Source organism: Somniosus microcephalus, chromosome 27, assembly GCF_052327205.1.
Source record: "Somniosus microcephalus isolate GS21.2 chromosome 27, FLI_Smic_1.0, whole genome shotgun sequence".
NCBI classification, from domain to species: domain Eukaryota; kingdom Metazoa; phylum Chordata; class Chondrichthyes; order Squaliformes; family Somniosidae; genus Somniosus; species Somniosus microcephalus.
Genome location: NC_141013.1, coordinates 40,569,399 through 40,582,177, shown reverse-complemented (window position 1 = coordinate 40,582,177; position 12,779 = coordinate 40,569,399). Strand labels below are relative to the sequence as shown.

The 12,779-nt window shown below is 47.1% G+C and overlaps 1 non-coding gene across 1 annotated transcript; it reads right to left on the bottom strand.

The window, feature by feature from the left end:
* Positions 1-1,173: 1,173 nt before the first annotated feature.
* On the bottom strand, positions 1,174-1,246 carry trnat-ugu (transfer RNA threonine (anticodon UGU)). Its single transcript has one exon. It is a non-coding gene; the product is annotated as a tRNA-Thr (tRNA).
* Between the last annotated feature and the right edge of the window lie 11,533 nt (positions 1,247-12,779).

Below are 12,779 nucleotides of genomic sequence, written 5' to 3'. Positions count from 1 at the left end.
CCTCCTATCACTCTATAACCTCTCCTATCTCTCATGTTCCCTCCTATCACTCTGTCTCCCCTCCTATCTCTCTGTGTCCCCTCCATTTACCCTGTGTCTGCTCTTCAGTCACTCTGACATCACATGGCTCTGCCAAATCCTGTGCTAGTGGAACATGGAAAGTTGTGGCACGGAATGTTGGGGCATGGAATGTTGGGTTTGGAATGTTGGGTTTGGAATGACTTCTCTTACTGGCCAAGAAACCAAGACTATGGAGAGAAAATTTGCATCTGGTCAGCTTTAAATATCCGTCCATCTATTGTGTTCTGCCCCAGGGCAGTTCAAACAAAAGCCTCACACAAGATTCTTGAGCCACTTACTGGGGAAGAGAGGCTGCAATGGTTCCCTATTGCCCTCCTCATGGTCACGGTTTTTATCTTCAGAGCATCTTCTCCGAGGACAGGGGTTCCTAAACTGGAGGCATGCCCCTCTGGGGAAGGTTACCAGGGCACGTGAGGAAAATTAACTGAGGAAAACGGTGACGAAAGGCCATCGACCTGAAACGTTAACTCTGTTTCTCTCTCCACAGATGCTGCCTGACCTGCTGAGCATTTCCAGCATTTTCTGTTTTTAGTTCAGATTTCCAGCATTTGCAGTATTTTACTTTTGGGCTAGATTGCTGTTTGCTTAGAATAAGAAAGAAAGAAAGACTTGCATTTTTATAGTGCCTTTCATGACCACCAGATGTCCCGATGAAGTACTTTTTGGAGTCTATTCACTGTTGTAATGTAGGAAACGCGGCAGCCAATTTGCACACAGCAAGCTCCCACAAACAGCAATGTGATAATGATCAGATGTTGATTGAGGGATAAATATTGGCCAGGACACTGGGGAGAACTCCCCTGCTCTTCTTCGAAATAGTGCCATAGGAATTTTTATATTCACTTGAGAGAGCAGACGGGCCCTCGGTTTAACATCTCATCCAAAAGACAGCACATCCGACAGGGCAGCACTCCCTCAGCACTGCACTGGAGTGTCAGCCTGGATTTTGTGCTCAAGTCTTTGAAGTGGGACTTGAACACACGACCCTCTGACTCAAAGGCGAGGTGTGCTTCCAACTGAGCCACAGCTGACACATTAAAAGTTCCTTTTGTTTCAATTTATGTTTATAAATGTGGGGTAAAAATCGTGACAAGCCCCCAGCGAGGATCGAACTCGTGACCCCTGGTTTACAAGACCAGAGCTCTAATCACTGAACTATGGAGCCACAATTGTGGGGTTTGAGCTTCAAATCCATTTCATTCGTCTAATTTTACTTCAAAGCTTTTTCTCTGTTTTTTGTCCACTTCTCTACAAGTGACAGCAGGAGAGACCATCCGTAGCAAGGAACCATTCCTAACTTGAGATCAGACCTAGCAAGGGACCTCTTATCAAGAGACCATCCCTAGCAAGGAACCATTCATAGAATCATAGAAATTGACAGCACAGAAAGAGGCCATTTGGCCCATTTTGTCTGCGCCGGTCGACAAAGAGCTATCCACCCTAATCCCACTTTCCAGCACTTGGTCCATAGTCTTGTAGGTTACGGCACTTCAAGTGCATATCCAAGTACTTTTTAAATGTGATGAGGGTTTCTGCCTCTACCACCCTTGCAGGCTGTTCCTAGCATGAGATCAGCCCTATCAAGAGACCTCCTATCAAGAGACCATCTCTAGCAAGAGACCCAGCACACTGTCCAGGCTAAAGTGTGAACAATGGTCACTTGGACTAGATGCAGGAGGCCTGGTGGGGGCCTATGGACCTGTACCCCAGTGCAAATTGGTACCTTCATGAGGTAAGGCTAGAAAATTAGAAGTAAGGCTTAGGTGAATTAAAAATCTGCCGTCACTGCCTTAAGTTTCGCATGGCTGTAGTTTTATGTGGATAATGTTTACACGATTGTGGATCTGCAAAGACTGTTGCAATAATAATGTACAATAACAGAACTTGATAGAATTTTTTATTTGGAGTGTTTTAGTGACAGTTCCCCTCGTGGTGCTGAGTGATGGAGAATGTGCCCATTTGTGCTGTCGATGTTGCAAATGAGAGTTTGGACCATTTCCACTTTGTGTAGTAATGACTGAGTTTGTTATCAGGCCTGTGGGAAGAGAGGATTCGATACAAATTATGCAGACATCTCCACTCGAGAATGCGATTAATATTTTGGCACAGGGTGACCAATGCTCATCACTGAGGAATAAAGCATCATTTATTGCGCGAGAATACCCTTAGCTGAGAGTACAGGGGCTGTGAGAAGAGCCTGTGCAGTCTTTTGTTGGCGCTTGGATGAGAGGCTTTGAGCCAAAAGCCAAGTTAGCCGAGGAAATAAAATCCTCTTGTTCTCTGCAAAATGACTGGCCCCGATTTTAACTGCCCACACCTGGCGGAAACCAGGCTTGTGGGGGGAGGGGGAGGTGGGGGGGAGCAGTTCACATAACAGATATCAGTTACCCCCATTGAACACGCTTCCTTCCCGCCGCGTCCCCACATTAACCGGCTCTTTTGAGCAGGCCACCCGCCGGAAGGAAGTGGAATCCCTTTTTAAATATGCCGATCGGGTCTGACGATGTCATCGAGATCTGCAATATCATCCTGAGGCCTGAGGCTTGAGCAGGGGAGGGGTGGGAGGGGGTAACAGTGCCGACTCCTCCGTCAGGCAAAACCTGGAGACAGATGCTGGGTCACAAGAGGCCCAGAGGGTAGGTTTTACATTTATTTTTCAGGTTTCCTTGTGGGGCAGAAGTGCTCCTCCGGCCTTGGGCCTCCCTTGCCTCAGGATTCCCCCCTCCCCTCCCCCGATCGCGGCAAGTCCCCCCCCCCCCCAACTCCACTAACTGCCGGGGGACGTCCCCACGGGTCCCAGGCTGCGGCCTCCTGCCACTTGTCTGTGCCCCTGCCCACTGACCAGGCTGTCAATCTGGCCGGCTGTCGGGTGGGAGTCAGCAGCAGATTATTTGAACAAAGCCCTGCCATTAAGATTGTCCTTGCTGGGTTTTCCCCGTGCTACTGCGATCCCCCCGCACCCTCCCCGCCTCCCCGTTAATATCGGGGCCACTGCTTCTTAGAAAGAGGCACACGGAATGTGCATGCTTGAAGGGGGGCTCAGCAAAGAAACCATTCGGGAACCTCTGTCCCAGGTGGTCTGTAACGTGGGCTAAAGAGTCCCCCCTACCGTTTACAATGGGGTGGGGGCTACTCGCACCCATCAGATGCAAGTACCCCAGTATTCAGAGCCAGCATCCAGTCTCCACTCGTGGGACTTTCTGGCGTGGGGATTGAACCTTCACCATCCGAGGTGGGATTACTACCCCCGAGCCAGTGGTCACTCTGTCCCGAGGTGAGCATCCCGCTGGATGTTAACCCAGCATTTAGAGACGATATTCTAGTCTCCACTCACCGGGACTGTCTGGCGTGGGGATCGAACCCTTCACCTCTGGCTCAGGGGTCTGAATGCTACCACTAAGCCAAAGGCTTTAAAGGACCGTATGAAAAATGATGGACAGGAAAAGACCAGCTGGTCTATGGAGCCTGTTGTAAGGAAAGAGCTAATCAGATTGTCCTAAATGCTACTAATGTTATACTGCTATTGACTATTGCAGTGATGTTTGCCTTTAGTCTTTGTTTGTTAAGCAGGGAAGTACGAGGCAATTTTAAAGCAGTGACCACTCAACTGTTGAACCAAGGCTGAGTCGACGGCAAAGGTCAGCTTCAGGATGAAGTAAACACTTGCGCAATGAAGGACCTTATAAAAATACATGCTGATGTAATAAAACTCACTACGCACTTGGTTCGAGTATAAAGCAAGGCTTTAATCAACTTGTTTCAAAACATGGAGGCCTAGTTATCTTTCACTAGTTACTGTTTACAAAATGTCCTGGGCAAGCTGGGCCCATGCCCGAGTATTTATACTCCTTGGACGGCGCCACCAGCTGGCCGTCCAGTATTATTTCATGAGTCTTTCTTCATGTATCATAAGATTCATAACACATGCCATCAGATCAGCCATGATCTCATTGAATGGCGGAACAGGCTCGAGGAGCTAAATGGCCTACTCCTGTTCCTATGTACTATTACATACCACTTCCTAAATTTCAGGGAGTTGTATTCACTGATAATGGGGCAAGGTCTATGGATAGTCCTGCAAAAGGAAAACAAACATCATGGTCATCGAAAAGCGTGCAGGGGGCAAAGGAAGCCACCCCCGTGCCTGAAGGGACAGGCCAGAGGCACTCGCAAGATATGGGATGTGGGCATCGCTGGCAAGGCCAGCATTTATTGCCCATCCCTAATTGCCCTTGAGAAGGTGGTGGTGAGCCACCTTCTTGAACCGCTGCAGGCCGTTTGGTGAAGGTGCTCCCACAGTGCTGTTAGGGAGGGATTTCCAGGATTTTGAACCAGCGACGATGAAGGAACGGCGATATATTTCCAAGCCAGGATGGTTTGTGACTTGGAGGGGAACTTGGAGATGGTGGTGTTCCCATGCGTCTGCTGCCCTTGTCCTTGGAAGAGGTCATGGGTTTGGAAGGTGCTGCCGAAGAAGCCTTGGCGAGTTGCTGCAGTGCATCTTGTAAATGGTGCACACTGCAGCCACGGTGCGCCAGTGGTGGAGGGAGTGAATGTTTAAGGTGATGGATGGGGTGTCAATCAAGCGGGCTGCTTTGTCCTGGATGATGTTGAGCTTCTTGAGTGTTGTTGGAGCTGCACTCATCCAGGCAAGTGAAGAGTATTCCATCACACTCCTTACTTGTGCCTTGTGGATGGTGGAAAGGCTTTGGGGAGTCAGGAGGTGAGACACTCGCCACAGAATACCCAGCCTCTGACCCGCTCTTGTTGTCACAGTATTTATGTGGCTGGTCCAGTTAAGTTTCTGGTCAATGGTGGCCCCCCTAAGAAATTGATGGTGGGGGATTCGGCTATGGTAATGCCGTTGAATGTCAAGGGTCGGTGGTTAGACTCTTGCTTGTTGGAGATAGTCATGGCCTGGCACTTGTGTGGCGTAAATGTTACCTGCCACTTATCAGCCTAAGCCTGAACATCGTCCAGGTATTGCTGCATGCGGGCATGGACTGCTTCATTATCTGAGGAGTTGTGAATGGCACTGAATATTGTGCAGTCACCAGCGAACATCCCCATTTCTGACCTTATGTTGGAGGGAAGATCATTGATGAAGCAGCTGAAGATGGTTGGGCCTAGGAAACTGCCCTGAGGAACTCCTGCAGCGATGTCCTAGGGCGGTGATGATTGACCTCCAACCACCACAAACATCTTCCTTTGTGCTAGGTTTGACTCCAGCTAGTGGATAGTTTCCCCCCCCCCTCCGATTCCCATTGACTTCAGTTTTACTAGGGGTCCTTGATGCCACACTCGGTCAAATGCTGCCTTGATGTCAAGGGCAGTCACTCTCACCTCACCTCTGGAATTCAGCACCTTTGGCCATGTTTGGACCAAGGCTGTAATGAGGTCGGGTGCCGAGTGGTCTTGGCGGAACCCAAACTGGGCATCAGTGAGCAGGTTATTGGTGAGTAAGTGCTGCTTGATAGCAAATGTCGATGACACCTTCCATCACTTTGTTGATGATTGAGAGTAGACTGATGGGGCGGTAATTGGCCAGATTGGATTTGTCCTGCTTTTTGTGGACAGGACATACCTGGGCAGTTTTCCACATTGTCGGATAGATGGCAGTGTTGTAGCTGTACTGGAACAGCTTGGCTAGAGGCGCGGCTAGTTCTGGAGCACAAGTCTTCAGCACGATAGCTGGGATGTTGTCGGGGCCCATAGCCTTTGCTGTATCCAGTACGCTCAGCCGTTTCTTGATATCACGTAGAGTGAATCGCATTGGCTGAAGACTGGCTTCTGTGATGGTGAGGACCTCAGGCGTAGGCCGATATGGATCATCCACTCGGCACTTCTGGCTGAAGATGATTGCAAACGCTTCAGCCTTGTCTTTTGCACTTATGTGCTGGGCTCCACCATCATTGAGGATGGGGATATTCATGGAGCCTCCTCCTCCTGTTAGTTGTTTAATGGTCCACCACCATTCACGACTGGATGTGGCAGGACTGCAGAGCTTTGATCTGATCCGTTGGTTGTGGGATCACTTAGCTCTGTCTATAGCATGCTGCTTCCACTTTTTAGCATGCATGTAGTCCTGTGTTGCAGCTTCCCCAGGTTGGCACCTCATTTTTAGGTACGCCTGGTTCTGCTCCTGGCATGCTCTTCTACATTCCTTATTGAACCAGGGTTGGCCCTGTGGCTTGATGGTAATGGTTGAGTGAGGGATATGCCGAGCCATGAGTTTACAGATTGTGGTGGAATACAATTCTGCTGCTACAGATGGTCCACAGCGCCTCATGGATGCCCAGTTTTGAGCTGCTAGATCTGTTCTGAATCTATCCCAATTAGCACGGTGGTAGTGACTCACAACACAATGGAGGGTGTCCTCAGTGTGAAGACGGGATTTCGTCTCCACAATGGCTGTGCGGTGGTCACTGCTACCAATGCTGTCATGGACAGATGCATCTGCGACAGGTAGATTGGTGAGGACAAGGTCAAGTAGGTTTTTCCCTCGTGTTGGTTCTCTCACCACCTGTCACAGGCCCAGACTGGCAGCTATGTCCTTTAGGACTCGGCCAGCAGTGGTGCTGCCGAGCTACTCTTGGTGATGGACATTGAAGTCCCCCACCCAGAGTACATTCTGTGCCCTTGCTCCTCTCAGTGCTTCTTCCAAGTGGTGTTCAACATGGCAGGGTACTGATTCATCAGCTGAGGGGGGGCAGTAGGTGGTAATCAGCAGGAGGTTTCCTTGCTCATGAGGTCCAGAATCAATGTTGAGCACTCAAGGGCCATTCCTTCCCAACTGCATACCACTGTGCCGCCAACCCTGGTGGGTCTGTCCTGCCGGTGGGACAGGACATACCCTGGGATGGTGATGAAGGAGTCTGGGACATTGGCTGAAAGGTATGATTCTGTGAATATGACAATGTCATGCTCTTGCTTGACGAGTCTGTGGGACAGCTCTCCCAATTTTGGCACAAGTTCCCAGATGTTGGTGAAGAGGACTTTGAAGGTGGACTGGGCTGGGTGCGTCGTTGCCGTATCCATAGCCGGTGTGGGTGGTCCATCTGGTTTTATTCTTATTGTTGTGTTTTGTAGTGGTTTGTTACAACTGAGTGGTTTGCTAGGCCATTTTAGAGACAGTTTAGAGTCAACCACATTGCTGTGGGTCTGGAGTCACATATAGGCCAGACCGGGTAAGGACGGCAGATTTCCTTCCCTAAAGGACGTTAGTGAACCAGATGGGTTTTTATGACAATCTGACAGTTTCATGGTTATCATTACTGATACTAGCTTTTTATTCCAGATTATTTAATTAACTGAATTTAAACTCCCCAGCTGCCGTGGTGGGATTTGAACTCACGTCTCTGGATCATTAGTCCAGTTCTCTGGATCATTAGTCCAGTAACATTACCACTATGCTACCATTCCCTGGCCGGCAGCATTCAGAGCAACCAAATAGAAAGAAAGACTTGCATTGATATAGTGCCTTTCACATCCCAAAATGCTTTTACAACCAATTATTACTTTTTGAAGTGTAGTATAGGCAGTGCGGTAACCAATTTGCATACAGCAAGATCCCACAAACAGCAAGGTGATAATGAGCAGATAATCTGGTTTTTTTTGAGGGATAAATATTGGCCAGGACACCGGGAAGAACTCCCCTGCTCTTTTTCGAATTAGTGACGCGGGATCTTTTACATCCACCTGGGAGAGCAGGCGGGGCCTCGGTTTAACATTTCATCCGAAAGACGGCACCTCTGACAGTGCAGCACCCCCTCAGTACTGCACTGGAGTGTCAGCCTAGATTTTTGTGCTCAAGTCTCTGGAGTGGGACTTGAACCCACAACCTTCTGACCCAGAGGTGAGAGTGCTGCCCACGGCTGACAATATTGCAGAGGCATTAGGATTTTTATTCGAACATACAAAGTGCCTAATGTCTGTTTCAGGTGTGGTCCCGACAGTCCTATTTTTTTGCCTGCACCAATATAGTGAAAAAATGTGTGACCGAATTTCTAGCCCATCATCTTTTTAATTGGGACTTCTGTAAAATAAGGACATTTATCTGTTACTGAATGATACACAATCAAAGTCATGCTGATAATTAAAGGTTTCACCTGGTGTAATAAGAATTATATGTAACAAGAGCAAAATTATTGATAAGATAACAAAGTAAGGGAGTTATACTGATCTCATTAGCCCAATGGAAGAAGAGCTTGTCAAGTGAGGAAACTAGTTTATGAACATAAGTTATTGATAAGGGACAAGTTCAATTAATTGATAAGGGACAAGCTCCTTCAACAGCACCTTCCAAACCCGCGACCTCTACCACTTAGAAGGACAAGGGCAGCAGACGCATGGGAACATCACCACCTACAAGTTCCCCTGCAAGCCACACACCATCCTGACTTGGACCTGTATCGCCGTTCCTTCACTGTCGCTGGGCCAAAATCCTGGAACTCCCTTCCTAACAGCATTGTGGGTGTACCTACACCATATGGACTGCAGCGGTTCAAGAAGGCGGCTCACCACCATCTTCTCAAGGGCAATTAGGGATGGGCACTAAATGCAGGCCTAGCCAGCGACACCCACATCCCATCAATGAATAAAAAAAAAAAGTTCTCCTTACATGGAGTTGCCTCTAACTTTTTGTATAATCATGTAAAGCAGAAACTGCAAATTGTCACGCAGTGAGGGTAATAGAAATGTATAAAATGTGGCCGACTGTAATGAATATTTGGATTCGTAAAGGCCTAAGATATTGAGCTCAGAACTGCAAGATGCTTGACTCCCCAACCTAGCCATGACCTGGTGTGGTTGTAAGCACCATCTCTTAAGTGTATGTATTAGCATATGCTGTACGCTTAATAAATCTACAAACAATGACTTCAATGTATAAGATTAATTCATTTGAGGAATAGATAGTGTAATGATCAGTAACCTGTCATTATAGAATGGTATACTAGGTGGAGCTGTAGAGCTGTATGTATTTAAGAGTAGGCTACCCACAAGGCAGTAGTCAAGATGGATACTGTACCAAGTCCACATGGCATGAATAAAATGACTAGCTAGAAGCTAGCTGTTCATAATGAAAACGACTAGTTATTAATGAACATAACATGGTACAGGAAACTTTGTGCTATCCGGAGGTGAGCTATCCGGCAATCTGGAGCCACCGGCAAAAATCAGCAGCCGTTTTTTATTCTTTTTGTTTGTTTTTTTTGCTTTGTTTGAACAGTCAAGCTGTGCAAGGTCTGTAGCTATAGCAACAGCTTCAGCTACAGAGCTTTAGGGCCACACCCGAGTGTATAGAAGCTGTTGCTAAGCAACAGTGTTTGTTGTCAAATACGGAGATAAGAATCTCCGTATCTCTCAACATTAACTCTGGAGAGTACGTCACTTTTTAGGCAACGGCAGCAGCTCGGTCCCGTGGGTGCCGGATAGCACAAAGTTTCCTGTACCAGGATTGGTAAAATCTGCTGACTATTGTGAAACGTGACATGGAGCATTTGAAGCCACCGGAGGGTTTGAAACTCACGGGGAATGTCGACTGCAATTGGCGGACTTTCAAACAACAATTTGAACTCTACATTGCTGCCATCGGGTTCGGTACGATGCCAGATGCAAGGAAAATAGCGTTGCTGCTCACGGTTGCAGGCCCACAGGCGATAGAGGTATTTAATACATTTGTATTTAATCAAGAGGAGAACAGAGAAAAATTGGATGATGTGCTGAAGAAATTTGATACACATTGTTCTCCCAAAAAGAATGAGACCTATGAGAGGTACGTGTTCTGTTCACGGACACAGCAGCAACATGAGACTTTTGATAGCTTTGTGACCAATCTGAAACTGAAAGCACAGACATGTAATTTCTCTGAGCTGAAATCATCCATGATTCGTGACCAGATTGTGTTTGGTATTCATGATGAAAAGGTCAGGGAACGTCTGTTGAGAGAAACCGAACTAACATTGGAAAATGCTGTGAAAATATGCCAAGCCAGTGAGCTAGCTCAAAAGCACGCAAAGACTTTCAGTGAAATTAATAATAATGCGATTGTAGTAAGTGATAGTGCTGCTGTCGGTGCTGTGTCCTACAAAGGAAAGAAACGTGGGCAGAACAGAAATGAAAAGCAATCGGAGGAAGGAATTTTTAATTGTAAACACTGTGGTTACAAACACCAGTCACGACAATGCCCAGCGTTTGGAAAAATGTGCACAAAATATCATGGGAAGAATCACTTTGCCAAACAATGCTTTTCAAAAGTAAAAACTAAGAAAGGGCAACGAATTGATGTGACTGAGGAAACTGATTTAAGTGAGACATTTTTTGTACGAATGGTGTCATGTGACAATATAGAAAAGGATACAGAAAATGTGCAGCCTTCAGGAATGGACAATGCTGAACATAAAGTTAATGCAGTAAAAGAGGACAAATGGATAATGTCACTGCAGGTAAATGGAGCATTAGATACATTGAAACTAGACACTGGGGCAAAAGCAAACCTAATCAGTATGAGTGACATTAAAAACATGAAAGAAAAGCCCAAAATACAGAAAAAGTCAGTACTACTGAAGGACTACAATGGACAGAAAATAGATAGCTTAGGTGTATGCAGACTTAAAGTGACAGTCAAAGACAAAGTGCATCATCTCATGTTTTCTGTTGTGGCTGAAGGACTTGATTCACTACTAGGTGACAAAGCTTGTGAGGACTTAGAACTGGTCAAGAGAGTCTACCGTATAAACTGTGCCATAAGCAGACCAGATGATTCGGTGGATTCTGTAGTGAGTAATTACCAGGATGTGTTCAAAGGATTTGGAGTTCTACCATTCACTTACAAGATCCAGCTAAAGGAGGATGCTCAGCCAGTGGTACATGCTCCACGGAGAGTTCCAGCACCCCTGCTTGACCGGCTCAAGAAAGAACTGGACAGAATGACCACACTAGGAGTCATCAGGAAAGTCGAAGAGCCAACAGACTGGGTTAATCCATGGTATGTGTAAAGAAAAAGAACAATGATCTAAGCATATGCATGGATCCAAAGGACTTAAATGCAAACATAAAACGTGAACACTACCAGATTCCCAAGCGAGAAGAAATCACCAGTGAAATGTCAGGTGCCAGATACTTCACAAAGCTCGATGCCTCACAAGGATTTTGGCAACTAAAACTGGATGAAGAGAGCACCAAATACTGTACCTTCAACACACCATTTGGCAGGTATTGTTTCCTCAGAATGCTTTTCGGGATAATATCTGCATCTGAAATCTTTCATAGAGCGATGGAACACATAATTGAAGGTCTGGAAGGAGTTCGGGTCTATGTTGATGACATCATCATCTGGGGCTCCACACTGAAAGAACACAATGAGAGACTGACTAAAGTGCTACAGAGCATACGCCGGAATGGACTGAAGCTCAACAAAGCCAAGTGTCAGTTTGGCATCCAGGAAGTCACTTTCCTAGGAGATAATCTATCTGGTAAAGGAATAGAGTCAGATATGGAAAAAGTAAACACCATACTCAAAATGCCCTGACCCACTGACAAAAACGGAGTGCTACGCATCATGGGGACGATAAATTTCATTGGAAAGTTCATTCCTAACTTGTCAGCCAAGACAACCTGTCTGCGAGACCTGCTACATAAAACAAATGAGTTTGCATGGACAGAAAGACATGAACAAGAGTGGGTGAACCTCAAAACAGTGCTGACAACCACACCTGTACTCACCTTCTTTGACCCAACAAAGAGAATCAAAGTGTCAATGGATGCATCAAAAGATGGCCTAGGCACGGTCTTGCTACAAGCAGAGGGTAAAGATTGGAAGCCTGTTGCCTATGCCTCCAGGTCTATGACTGATTCAGAGTGTCGATACGCCCAGATTGAAAAGGAATGTCTAGGCTTGGTAGTTGGACTAGAAAAGTTCCATGGCTACATATATGGACTTCCCACCTTCACAGTTGAGACAGACCACTGCCCACTGGTTGCCATCATAAAAAAAAATCTGAATGAGATGTCTCCAAGGATTCAACGACTCATGATGAAACTGCAAAGATATGACTTTGAACTGATCTACACACCGGGCAAACACATAGTGTTAGCAGATGCACTATCCCGAGCACCCACAATGAGTCATGTGAGCTCTACTGAGGAAGACGTGGATGTTCATGTGAGTATGGTCACTGCTGCGCTGCCCGTGTCAGACACAAAATCAAAGCAAATAGCAGAAGAAACAGTAAAAGACACAGGCCTAGAAATTCATTATAGCCACTTTTGGGGCGGTAAAGTCGGGCGGCCGCTAAAGTTTGCGCCCGGCGCAAATTCGAGGCCACTTCGCCGATATTCATTAGCTTTGCCTTAAGAGTTTGCTCGAGCGCTAAAACTGGCGATGCACGGCTCTCTTTAGGCGCTAAGCCGGAGGTGCTGAGCGATACCGCCGAGGCCGGGCGCAGCGCAGGTGCGGCCATTTCTTGATTGACAGCAGACACCCTGGCGCCGGCCAGCTCTTAAGGGGGAAGGGTCGACTTGGTCTGCTGCCACGCCCTGCACACTGGAGCCCTCCAGCTAGGCCTGAACACTGCTGCTGGACCCATATAGCGCCTCAAAGTATGGAGAAGGCCCGTGAACGAGCGCAGCGCTTCTCAGAGCTTGATCTGAGGGTGCTGGTTAGCGCTGTGGAGAAGAGACGCCATATTTTGTTCCCA